The 12,181-nt window shown below is 40.9% G+C and overlaps 1 protein-coding gene across 9 annotated transcripts in view; it reads left to right on the top strand.

Moving 5' to 3' along the window:
- The window catches only part of CPEB3 (cytoplasmic polyadenylation element binding protein 3), a 200,977-nt gene that overhangs the window by 146,924 nt on the left and 41,872 nt on the right, over window positions 1–12,181 (top strand). The window lies entirely within an intron of this gene.

Genomic DNA, 12,181 nt, shown 5'->3' with positions numbered 1-12,181 from the left:
TAGGGAGGTCTGGCGTGCTGCAGTCCACTGGGTCGCAAAGAGTCGGTCACGACTTGGTGACTAAATAACAATACAGTGATCCCTGAGGCGGTTGGGAGAGGGGTGAGACTTGTGTGTCAAGGCCTGATGCTCGGAGTGGGAAATAGAGTAAAAACAGTAGCGTGGACTAAGGGGCAAGGCACACGTTTACCACGGGCCCTGCAGCATCCCCTGTAAGGCTTAACCAGAGGTGTGGGCTTGGTTAACAGCAAGGTTTACTCTCAGAAACATGTAGGGGAAGGAGTTGTGGTCGGATGTAAAGCTCCCAGTTTGAGTCTTGATTCTAGCATTTAAATATCTGCTTGACTGCATAAAGTCACCTAATCCTTGCTGTGACTTGGTTTCCTCACTGATAAAATGAGAAGACCAAGAGTTCCTCTCTGGGATGTTGAGAGGCTCAGATAAGAGGAAAAAGTATGTAAAAGCCTCTGATGAGGTTGGGTACTTGCCCAAACAGTGCTGCTAGTCCTACATGGTGCTAGAGGACTGGGGAGAGCGAGATCAGAGCTTATCTACTGACAACATCTTTTGAAAAAAACAGTGACTCTAGAACAGGGTTTATAATTGTTTGCAGAAGAATGATGCCAGGACTGGCCATCTGTAAGTGGGAGAAGGCAGCATGTAAAGCCAAAGAGCGAGTTACTAAGGAAAGGGAACCCTGGGTCATGTCACAATGATTGATGCAGAAGAAGAGGCAAGGATTTTAGCAAGTTTGAAAGTACCTCTGTAATTTTCAATTTCTAGGGCCATTATCCAGTTTCTATAACAGCAGTAAACAACATTGGATAGGGTAGCTGTTCAGGTAGCTATACAGAAAAACAGTAGAAAATAGTAGGTTGGGAAAAAGAGTAGGGAGTCTTTGTTAACTTTGGTCTTAATTTAAATAGCATGGAGAGGCTGTGTTGAGGGAGACATGGAGACTGACTGGAATGGGAGTGTGTTTCTTCTGAGATAATAATAAGAAAGCTGCAGTAACTTGTAAACCTATTTGGAGTAATATGAAATTAGACAGACTGAGCGCAATTTGGCAGGGTCAGATGTCAGGGGGAAATGGTCACCCTTCAGAGAGTCTGCCACTGACACATCAGCGGAAGAGGTGTGAGGGTGAGCTCGGCAGTGTTAAGGTGGGGTTGATTGTACACTGTACACGGGGATTTGAGATGTGTTTGTATCTATCAAATGACAGAGAGGTAGAGGTACATATTGAGAGAGTTACACCCATAGGAGGTGAAGAAACTGATGGATTGAGGGGAGGAGCCTGGAGATGAGCAGATGGAGCTTATGTACCGTAGCAGGGCCGTGTCCCTGGCTGTGCAGGAGGAGACGGATCGTGTGCTTGACCAGGGAAAGCTCACACCAGGACTGGATGTCCCTGTGAGAGGGGATGAGCAGAGGTGGTATGGAGGCAGCACTATTACTGTTGAATATTTTCATGCCAAACGTGCATATTACCCTTGGTATGAAGGACTTTTGAAATTAAATAGTGTAATTATCTGTTTTGGAAATGTTTATAGGGAAACTAACTTCCATTGTTTGTGTCTCTACGAATTTCTGCCTTATTGCAGTTTCCGTTTTCTGAGCTCAAATGAAGCAGTTTTATTGGAGCTTGGTGAGTTCTGAACGGTGGCCGCTGATCACGTATTTCTTTGACCCAGGCATACTCAGAATTTCCAGCATAAGCAATTTAAATAAAACTTAGCATGGGAAACATGGAAGTCCCCAAATGCCTGTAATTCTAATGAACTGGATCCCATTTTGGGTTCCGGCTCTTTGGCTCCATTTTTGAAACCTTCTCTTTCTTGGCTTTAGCTCCGCATCTTCCACTCCCAGCCTTATTTGGCCACACTTCCCCCCATTTCCACCCCCCTCCCCCTGCCCAGATTTCAGTACATTCCACCTCATCTTGGATGCTCCCACAGAAAGTGAGAGCTGGGTTGAACCTTTGGGAGTAAATGAGGACCTGGGCAATAGCTTGAGGTAAGGTCAGCTTCTAGAGGTCACTCACCAGACCAGAGCTGTGACTCTCTCCTGCTTTTCCTACTTTTTAGCTTGGCCGCCTTTCAGGTTCTTAGTGCCCTCATTCTGTTGTTTAGTTCTCTCCAGTCCTCCCTGAATTTCTCCTTAGAAATATACACCGTGTTCCAGAGTGATCTCACAGATTTTCTATCCTTGCCCTCTCCCTTCTCCACAAATCAGCCTCCCGCTTCCTTTGTGTGGATTAGGTTAATCAAATGGTTTTCCTAATACAGTGCCTGATAAAAAGCTTTCCCCTTACTTACCCTTTCTAAGATTGTGTTTGTTTTTTAACTCAAATGAATCTATAATTAGTGGATTTCAGGTAGTTCTATTTCTGGTCAGTGATTACCTTTCATTAAATGACTCCACTCAGACTACTCTATATTTAGGTCTGATCCTGAAGGATGGCAAAAGAAACTGTATTTATGTCCTGATAATTGACTGCTCAGTCTTTTTTTTTTTTTTATAGTTTTTTTGGAGTATAGTTGATTTACAATGTTGTATTAGTATCAGGAGTATGGCAAAGTGAATCGGTTTACATATACATATATTCACTCTTCTCGGATTCTTTGCCCATGTAGTCCATTACAGAGTATTGAGTAGAGGATCCCTCAGTCTTAAAGAATGAAAGACAAATTGGCAAGAGCAGGAGTAATTGCACAGTCTCTAGATTTGTGTTTGTTCTTCCCCTCCTCTGGCAAGAGCAGTTCCATAGCTCACATGTCCCAGGCATCCCTGAGGACAGCTGTGTCCTTGTCTGTGCTTCCAGTGAAGCAGGCAGACACTGTGACAGTGGTCCCTCTTGTTACGGGGACTCTACTTTTTGAATGTATAAATAGGCTGAACCTGAAGGTTCAAGACAGCCGACTGATAGAAGAAGAAACCTAGGAGGGTCTAACAGATGGAGGGGCTGAAAACAGTAACCCTGAAAAGGAGGTGAGGAGGAAGACGTCATGGTTCTTAACTTATGGAGCACTTTGGCCAGAGATATGGGATAGCAAACACCAAAGGAGTGTCAGAGAAGTTTCTTAATTCTTCCTCCTTAAAATTTATAGCACAATCACAATTTATAAATTTCCTAAAACATGACGGATCGACATTGCTATATATTTTTAAAACTGTCTTACCAAACTGATGTGTGCTTATATAAGGTCAGTTCTTCAGGGTATTGTTCAGGCCATCCACTTAAAACCAGAAAGACAAAAATTGAAAAACAAATGGTGGAGAAAGGAAACTGGAAATAGAAACTGGTTTATTTCTTTAAGTTTTAATTCTACCTAATCTATTGTTCCAGTGTCTCCTACTCGCATTTATATATCAGAGGAATCTCTAGAATTTTTTAGTCACTTTTTTAAGTTACAAAAACAACCAGGATTATTTTGCCTAGGATTTAAGACTTTTCTAGTCTGACTTCAAATTTTTTTCCAACCTTAACTTTTTCTGCTTTCCTCCTGAACCCCATATTCCAATTAACTAAAGTATTTCTGCCCCCATTTCAATTTCTAATTCCTACCCTTATTTTCAGACTCCTCTCAAATGTCATCTCTTTTATGAAGCCTTCTCTGATCACTGCACCATCCTATAGTGAATCATACCTTCTATTATAGCTATCTCCAGCCCACATATAACTTTAAAAAATGCTGTGCCCTCCTTCTTCCCTTCAAACCATATTTGAGTGCCTACTAGGGACAAGGCCTTAGTGTTGGTTACTGTGAATCAGAATACTTTGAATCAGACATAAAAACAAGTGTTCAAAAGCTTAATAGTATAATGAGTAGATTAAAAAAAAATGTGTAAATACACAAATTTATGGAGCCTGGTGCATAAAAGGTTCTCAGATATTTGTCAAATTAATAAAAATAATGACTATGATGAAGATAAAATGTAGATTAATTATTTTGAACAATTCATATGTACCATGAGTGATGAAAGAAAGCTTCTTGGATGAAGTGTCACTTAAATGGGGCTTTAAAGGATGAAGGGAGTTTGGAGATTGACCAGAAGTGTGGAGATGTCGGGGAATAGACATTTTGGAGAAACTTAACAGTACGAACACAGAAATGAGAAATTGTGTGGTATGAATGCAGAACACTTCAGATGGAACACCAATGTATGAAGGGAATAGAGGGAAATTTAATTGGGAAATCTTGATTGATGGCCTCAGTCCTTGGGTTTTGGTATATTTGCTCAAACTCTTTCATTCCCCACCTACTACTTCCTAAGACAATAATTTTATCGTGACTCAATCAAATCTGGTTTTGTGTACTATCTCAACCTTGGAAATCTTCAGCACTCTGATCTTGATTTATTTATTTGTTCCTTGGGTCCTCAGGGTAAATTCCTGATTTGGGCACCTCCCATCATAAGAATTTCTCCAAAGAAAGAATTCCTCCTCTAAACTGACAGAAGTACTTCCTATTCATAAGTCCTTTTTTTTTTTTTTTTTCCTCCCTGAATCTCTGAATTTGCAAAGGGGTCCAGAGTTTCGTAGTTAGTGCTTAAGTCTTTGGAAGTTGTTATTCCTTTCTAGAAAAGCCTAAAAGATGCTGCAGTTCCAGTGTACAAGATGGTAACCAGGGAATGAAATAGCCAACCCCATCCCCTAAAGGACTGTATTCAGTGTTTTCCAAAGTGTGTTCTGAAGAACACTTGTCTCATCACACACTGATCTCTTGAAAGGATCACTGACAGAAGAAGGTTTGCTCTTAATAATAACAGGTGTTGCTTACTGGGCACTTTTGTAGATTTTATATCCACTTTCTCCTTTAATTAAAGATTCCATAGCCAAGAACATTTGGGAAACATTGATATATTAAAGTTCTAAGGAGTTTTTCAATAAATAAATGTGTGTAAGATTGTTTAACCCAGCATAATATATACCTCTCTGGGGATTATACTTGTGAAGATTCTGGTGGAATTAGTATTCCGTGAAGCTCGCTCAAAGACTAGGCTTCGTCCCAGGAAAAACTTAGGTAACTTGAGCTTTTATGTGTACATTCCTCTCAAGAGTTTTAGTGAACAGCATGCCAGGGACAACATCCTTGCCCTAGCACCATGGAGCCGAAAATACACATTTATGTAGACGTTGGACAAAATTGTCTGGCTGCAGAGTACGAGTGCCTGAGGCTATGAACCTAGAAGTTCAAATAGCTGACTGTAGTGCCAGCTTCATTGTTAAATCATTTTCGAGCTTTTCTAACTGCTAGTTCTGTTAGCTTTAAGAAGAGTCCATGGGTCATTTCTTAATGCATTGAGAACAGGCCATATGAGATTGGAAAGGAGAGAGATTAATCGCTCACAAATGAAAATGTATTTTGACTTTTGAAGGAAACTCTTGCGAAGCAGAGCTGGTGGCCAGTGGCCTGGAGGACAGGGAGCCTTGCAGGCACACGACATCATTGCAGCAGAAAGAGAGACTTGGGGTCAGAGAAACCTGTTTCAGTCCTGAGTTGGTTTCACACTGACAGGTTTCTTTGTCTTTAAAGTAGGGATAATTTTATAGCATAACAGTTATGGTGAGTTTCAATGTGACGGTGTGTGTAAAATGCCTAGCACAGTGGGGCAGTGTATGCTCAAAAGTGCTAGTTTCTCCTTTCTTTCAAAAGGAAATCATCTGTTATGCTTATACTTTCTAAGTGATGTGTGAACATCAGAAGTGGTGACAAGCACTAGGTAATTCTGATCACTGAGTGGGTCCCCTGGTGGCATCAGAAATTTTCACAAATTAGGCCCAAGCCCTGGGGCACCCACTGGTGAGCGGACGTACAATAATTCCATGTCTCTGGAAGGTAGCTTTTGGTGGAGTGAGGAGAGTGATTAGGCAGCTATAGAGGGACAGCTGCTGGACAGGTTCTTACAGCACCACTGTCTGCCCCTTGGGAAAACCTTCATTAATTCACCATTATACTGAAGAGCTCAGAGCACTCACTAAGGCTTGGCTACTGTGCTGAGCAGTCGGGACCCACACAGAGAAGTGGTCTCAGCCTTAGAGGCACCTGGAGTCCAATGGAGAGAAGTAGCCATGTAACAGTAAGTGGAGTAAGGAGTCAAGGTGCTATGATGGAAGTATTATAGACAGTAGTTGGGCAGGGGAGCCAAACAGCAAAATGATCAGGAGTCCCTGGGGGCTTCCCTGGTGGCTCAGATGGTAAAGAATCTGCCTGCAATGCAGGAGACCCGGGGTCAGTCCCTACGTTGGGAAGATCTCCTGGAGAAGGGCATGGCAACCCAGTCCAGTATTCTTGCCTGGAGAACTCCATGGACAGAGGAGCCTGGAGAGCTATAGTCCATGGGGGTCTCAAAGAGTCGGACTCAACTGAGTGACTAACACACATGTAGGTGTTCCTGAGGGAGTCTGCAAAACCTGTAGCAGGAAGGTGTTTCCTTGAATCTTATGAATGTTAAGTCCAGATATTAATCATATCATCTAATTGATAATGGCTATATTATATCAAGTATAGAGCAAGAAGGTGTACATTACCATTTTGGGGGCACAGTTTATGCATGCTCTATTTTTGTACTGGGTGCCCTTATGAAACAGTATGCTGCTAAGTCACTGCAGTCGTGTCCGACTCTGCGCGACCCCATAGATGGCAGCCCACCAGGCTCCCCTGTCCCTGGGATTCTCCAGGCAAGAACACTGGAGTGGGTTGCCATTTCCTTCTCCAATGCATGCAAGTGAAAAGTGAAAGTGAAGTCACTCAGTTGTGTCCGACTCTTAGCTATACAAAGGGCAATTGAATTGTTCAGCAGTAACTGCAGGTCCCAGTGGAGCCTGTGGTTTCTGTGCATCAGGCTGTGCAGCTTGGCAAAGATGGCAGCAGTTTCCGTCTTGTACCTGCACTATTTCCTGACACTGCTGGTGGGCCTTGGAGCATCGTAGGAGAGTGTAAGAGAATTTCCCGGGATTACTTTTGGGTTCCTGTCTAGGAAGAATCCTGGCTATTTTGCTGAGGTTCTCCAGGGCTGGCAACCTGTTGGTGTCTGAGGAATAATCTTCATTTGCTTTGAGTTCCAGTGGAGTTCTGCCTGGTGGCCCCAGACCTGCCCAGAGTACGGGAGTCATATCAAGGCCAATGATTCTGAGCAGCTATTAAGTCCTTTCTGGCCACTTAACTGTGAAGATACAGGGAGGGCATTTCCTTTTTCTCTCCATTGGGTAGAGGACAGTATTTGAGAATAATAGGTAGCACCGAAACTCCTCAAAGGTGGCTGAGCTGTTTGTTAGGGCATTATGTGGTAAAAATTAGGTTGAGATAAGATACCAAATACGAAAATACTTTGAAGAGTCTTAACCACAATTATTGCCGTTATGACTCTTTAGTTTTATAGTGGTCATAATAATAAAACAACCCCTTGCACCGTGGATGAGATAAAGATGCCTCACAAACCACAGACTAGCTTATCTGTGATACTATGGGGCACTCCAGTCATTCTGTGAGGTCTGTGATGCTTAAAATAGAACTGCTGACAGCTGGGGTGGGTTTGGGTTCATTACCACTACAGCTGAGCTGTTGCAGCTGTATGACCACAGACCTAGGTTTAGCTGACTCATCCTGGCTGTCAGGAGAGCTGGGATGCTGCTTACTGGGGAGAGCAGTCCTGATGGTTCTGCGCTGTTGTTTTTCTGATTCATGTCGATTAAAAGGATTGTAGGATTAGGGAGAGAAAAATGGAGACATTTTCCTGAAGAGCTTGAGTAGGAGTTTGAAGGGTATTGAAAAGAGGAAAAAGGAAATGGGGCCGGGTTGGGGGGATGCTGAAATATAAGCTTTATGTGTAATTTGTGGGAGAGAATAAATGGCCTGAAAGAGGGGTTTGGTCAGGTAATTTCCTAAACTGACCACCAGGTTGCACTGTTGACTCTGAACAGTTTGGTTGCACTTTGGAGCTGCCTTGAGTCCCGCAAATGAAAAGGAAGGCACCACACAGTAGAACCGTTCAAGTGGTAGGTATTTGTAACCTAAGGAGAGGACCAGAGCAGGTATAGGATGAGATTTGCAAAGTGAGCTCAAGATAGCATTATTTATTGGTAGTGTGTGCTTAGTCACACAGTTGTGTCTGACTTTTTGCGACCTCCATGGACCATAGCCCACCAAGGTCATGTCTAAATTCTAAATAGTGGTCTGAACTGAGAGAGTTCCAGAGCTATAGGGAGACTTGGTCATGAACTTGAAGCCCTAAGACCTGTGTTTAAAACTGTTCTTGCTAAAACTGTTCTTATCCTGTTATTAAAGATACTATAGAAATGCATTTTTTGTTTAACTTAGAGGCTTTTGCAAATTTTCAATGACATTTTCTTTTTAGGAAATATTGTTATAGCATCCTATCAAAATAAATGACCTGTATGATATTTCTTAAGTTTTTCCCCCTAGGACTTAGCCTAATCTTATCCCTATTAATGACTCTGTTTTAAATAAAATGAAATTTAAGTTATTAGGTTGGTACAAACATAATTGTGCCTGCGGACTGTGAATTTTAAATCACTATAACTAGGTTTAAGCACATCTTTATTAATCAAAACAGGAACCATTACAGTCAAAACATTTTTGCCAATGAGAAATACATTTGCTTATTCCCATAGAATAAAAATCCATGCTTCGGGATTCACTGAACTCTTGGAAAGCATTTTCTGCCTCCTGCTGGTTGTAGAGGTGTTTTCCCTGCAAAAAGTTGCCAAGTTGTTTGAAGAAAGTGGTAGTTGATTGGGAAGAGGTCAGGTGAATATAGTGGATGAGGCAAAACTTTGTAGCCCGATTCGTTCAACTTCTGAAGTGTTGGCTGTGTGATGTGCATTCAGGCATTGGGCCCTCTGTATTGACCAGTGCTGGCTGCAGGCATTGCACTTTTCAGTCCATCTCATCAACTGCTGAGCATACTTTTCAGATGTAATGGTTTTGCCAGGATTCAGAAAGCTGTAGTGGATCAGACTGGCAACAAACCACCAAACAGTGACCATGACCTTTTTAGGGTTCAAGTTTGGCTTTGGGGAGCGCTTTGGAGCTTCTTCTCAGGCCAGCCACTGATCTGGTTGTCACCACCTGTCATATAAAATCCACTTTTCATCACACATTACAATTCAATCAAGAAATGGTTCATTGTTGTTGCATAGAATAGAAGAAGATGACACTTCAAAAACGACAATTTTTTTGATTTCCAGTCAGCTCATGAGGTACCCACTAATAGAGCCTTTTCACTTTTCTAATTTGCTTCAAATACTGAATGACCATAAAATGGTTAACTTTAAGTTTTTCGGCAACTTCTCATATAATTGTAAGAGGATCAGCTTTGATGATTGCTCTCAGTTGGTCATTGTTAACTTCCGATGGCCAGCCACTATGCTCCTCATCTTCAAGGCTCTCATCTCCTTTGCAAAATTTCTTGAATCACCACTACACTGTATGTTCGTTAGCAGTTCCTGAGACAAATGCATTGTTCATTTTGCAAGTTGTCTCCACTGCTTTATGACCCATTTTGAACTCAGTACTAACTGTTGCTGTTACGTATTCAGTTGTTTTAGATTTCTTGAAAGCTGTTGAAGTCACTTTATGGTATAAATTCATATATTTATGCTATCAATCTTTATGTTTGGTTTTTGCCTTTATCCTTAAAAAGATTTTGCCTTTGGAGATAAATAGTTATACAAAGCCAATTATTAAATCAGAAGATAAAAATTTAGAAGACTAATAATTCAGCTAGAAGGTTTATGGTCCTTACCAGAACTTCCATCAGAATACATGCTTAAAAAAGAAACGGAAACTAAGGGAAAACCATTTTTGTATTAATATTTTCTCTCATAAGTGCTTATGGAACAAAATATTCCTTTGTGAATTGTGTGGTAACTAAACCTTTCTAACCAGAGATCACAGGCTGGAGCCCACAGAAATGATCTGGCCTGCAGTTAATTTTGTCTAGCCTGTACAAGTGACTTTCACATTTGAATGAATTCCAAACATTGAGAAATCTTGGAGTTTCACATAAAAATCTGAATGTCTAGCTATTTTTGAGAAATGGGAAAGTCTGACAATACATTCGCAAATGATAAATACTAGCTGAGAGAAGTGTCTGCTTCCTTTAAAAGGAGTGGTTTAACACTGCTATATTTAAAATAGATAACCAACAAGGGCCTACTATATATATAGCACAGGGAACTCAGCTCAATATTCTATAACAACCTAAATGGGAAGAGAATTTGAAAAAGAACAGATCCCCGCATATATGTGTAACTGAATCACTTTGCTGTACACCTGAAACTAATACAACATTGTTCATCAACTCTAATAGAAAACAAAATAAAAGGACTGATTTACTCTATAGCGTCACTGCCTGCCTACTAACTGTTGTCCTGGTAACCTGACATGTTTGTGCTACCTGTCTGGCCCTACAGAGGTTCTGTGTTGTGTAACCCTGTGAGGTTGTGGCGTGGCCAAAGGGCTCGTGGGTGCTGTCTGCCAGATAGCCTCTTCCTGGAGTCACCTTTGTAACCAAATGTGATCAGGTTTCTTCAGGAAGTGGTATTGGAACCGTGTCAGTTTCATTTAAAGTAATCTTCACCATTCTGGTGACAGCCTTATCTTTTCCTTAGGTTGTTAAGGCTTTTACTGCCCAGCGTATATAGCCTGTTTGACAACATAGTAGAAGAATTGTTATACAAAGACATACACACACACACACAGAGTAATCACTGTGGATGTAAAAGTTGTTTTGGCAGCGGAAATTTGTGTTGAATTAAGATAGAGGTCTAATTTCAACATTTCTCAAAAACAATTATTAAAGAAATAAAGATAGTAAAAAGTTATTTTATTTATACTGTATTCCTTTCTACAAAATATTTGAGTCAGCTTACAAAGTATGGGACTAAAAGAGTAGAGAAACCTATGTGTTTGTGTGTTTGTGTGTGTGTATGTGTGTCTTGGGACCAGAGAATGTATTCAAAGAGTAAGTCAGAAAGATAGAACGTGAATATTAGACCCTGAGGTCTGAGAATAAACCTTAGAAGATGGAGAACATTCCTGAGTAAGAATGGTCTTATATTTCAGAAAGAAACTAAAGTGTGAATGAAACTTCTCAGTGCAAACAGTACCACAGTATTTCTTGCTTAGCACGTAGAGTGTGCTGATGTTGGCCTGTGTTGACATTTCTCTGAATTTGCAGTGGCGTGAGCTTTGAGGAGCTGTTTTGTGATGGCAGCTGGGAAATGTGGGTTTTGTGAATACAGTTAATCATTACTGTCTCCCTAGTCTTCTTCCTGTATTTTTCCCAAGAATAGGGTAAGGGAATGGGTTGTGTGTGATGTAATGAAGGGGTGGGGAGGGTGTTAGAGGGAAGAAGAGGCAGCAGTCAAGCCTCTCAGCAGGTGGATTTGAGATCTTCTGCAGAATTCTTTGAAGCAGCAGCAACCTCCAGCTATTGTGTGAGGCGTCATTTTCTGTACTTCTGGTTAAATGAAACCAGAACACTATGGATATTACACATGAATTGTTTTTATTTGTGAGCCATATGATTGAACTTAATTATCATAAAGTAAATAGAATTACCAGATCCTGAAGCTACCTTAACTACTTTATTAGGGATGAGACTAGAAGAAAAAAGGGCTCCGTACAGAAAAAGATTTGCCCTGTCTTTTGTGCGTTGACATTAGAATCCTTTTTCTTGGTGTCAGGAGACTGTGTTTTTAGTTAAACATTAATAATGAGCCCTCATGAAGGCATTTGAAAGTTACGTTTTATTGTATTGGTGAATCTGTCTTTGTGGTAACTATCAAGGGATTGATAATTTAGACAAACAGACCAAATTTTACAAGGAAAGAACTAGATTTTCTTTTCCCCCCATGTGGAGATTTTATGGCTTCCAGTAACTGGTGAAGGCAACTGTGTCATAAAAGCTCCAAAAGTTGTGTGGGGGGTACATTTTGTAACAGTCGTAACGAATGTGTAGCCTGTTTCTAATGAGCAGTGCCAGTCTTGGAGTTGATTCAAGGTGTTTTGAAAGTGTCATTGGCAGATTTATCTTTGAAATAGAAGAACTACTGAATATATAAGGCAAGCCACATAAAAAATTGTCATATATATTTCCTTGCATTAAAGTGTTGATGGTTGAGCAATGGGAAAAGTGAAACATTGTGTTG

This window comes from Bos indicus, chromosome 26 (genome assembly GCF_029378745.1).
Source record: "Bos indicus isolate NIAB-ARS_2022 breed Sahiwal x Tharparkar chromosome 26, NIAB-ARS_B.indTharparkar_mat_pri_1.0, whole genome shotgun sequence".
Lineage (NCBI taxonomy): Eukaryota > Metazoa > Chordata > Mammalia > Artiodactyla > Bovidae > Bos > Bos indicus.
The sequence above is the reverse complement of the archived record's forward strand: the minus strand, read 5'-3'. Positions and strand labels throughout refer to the sequence as shown.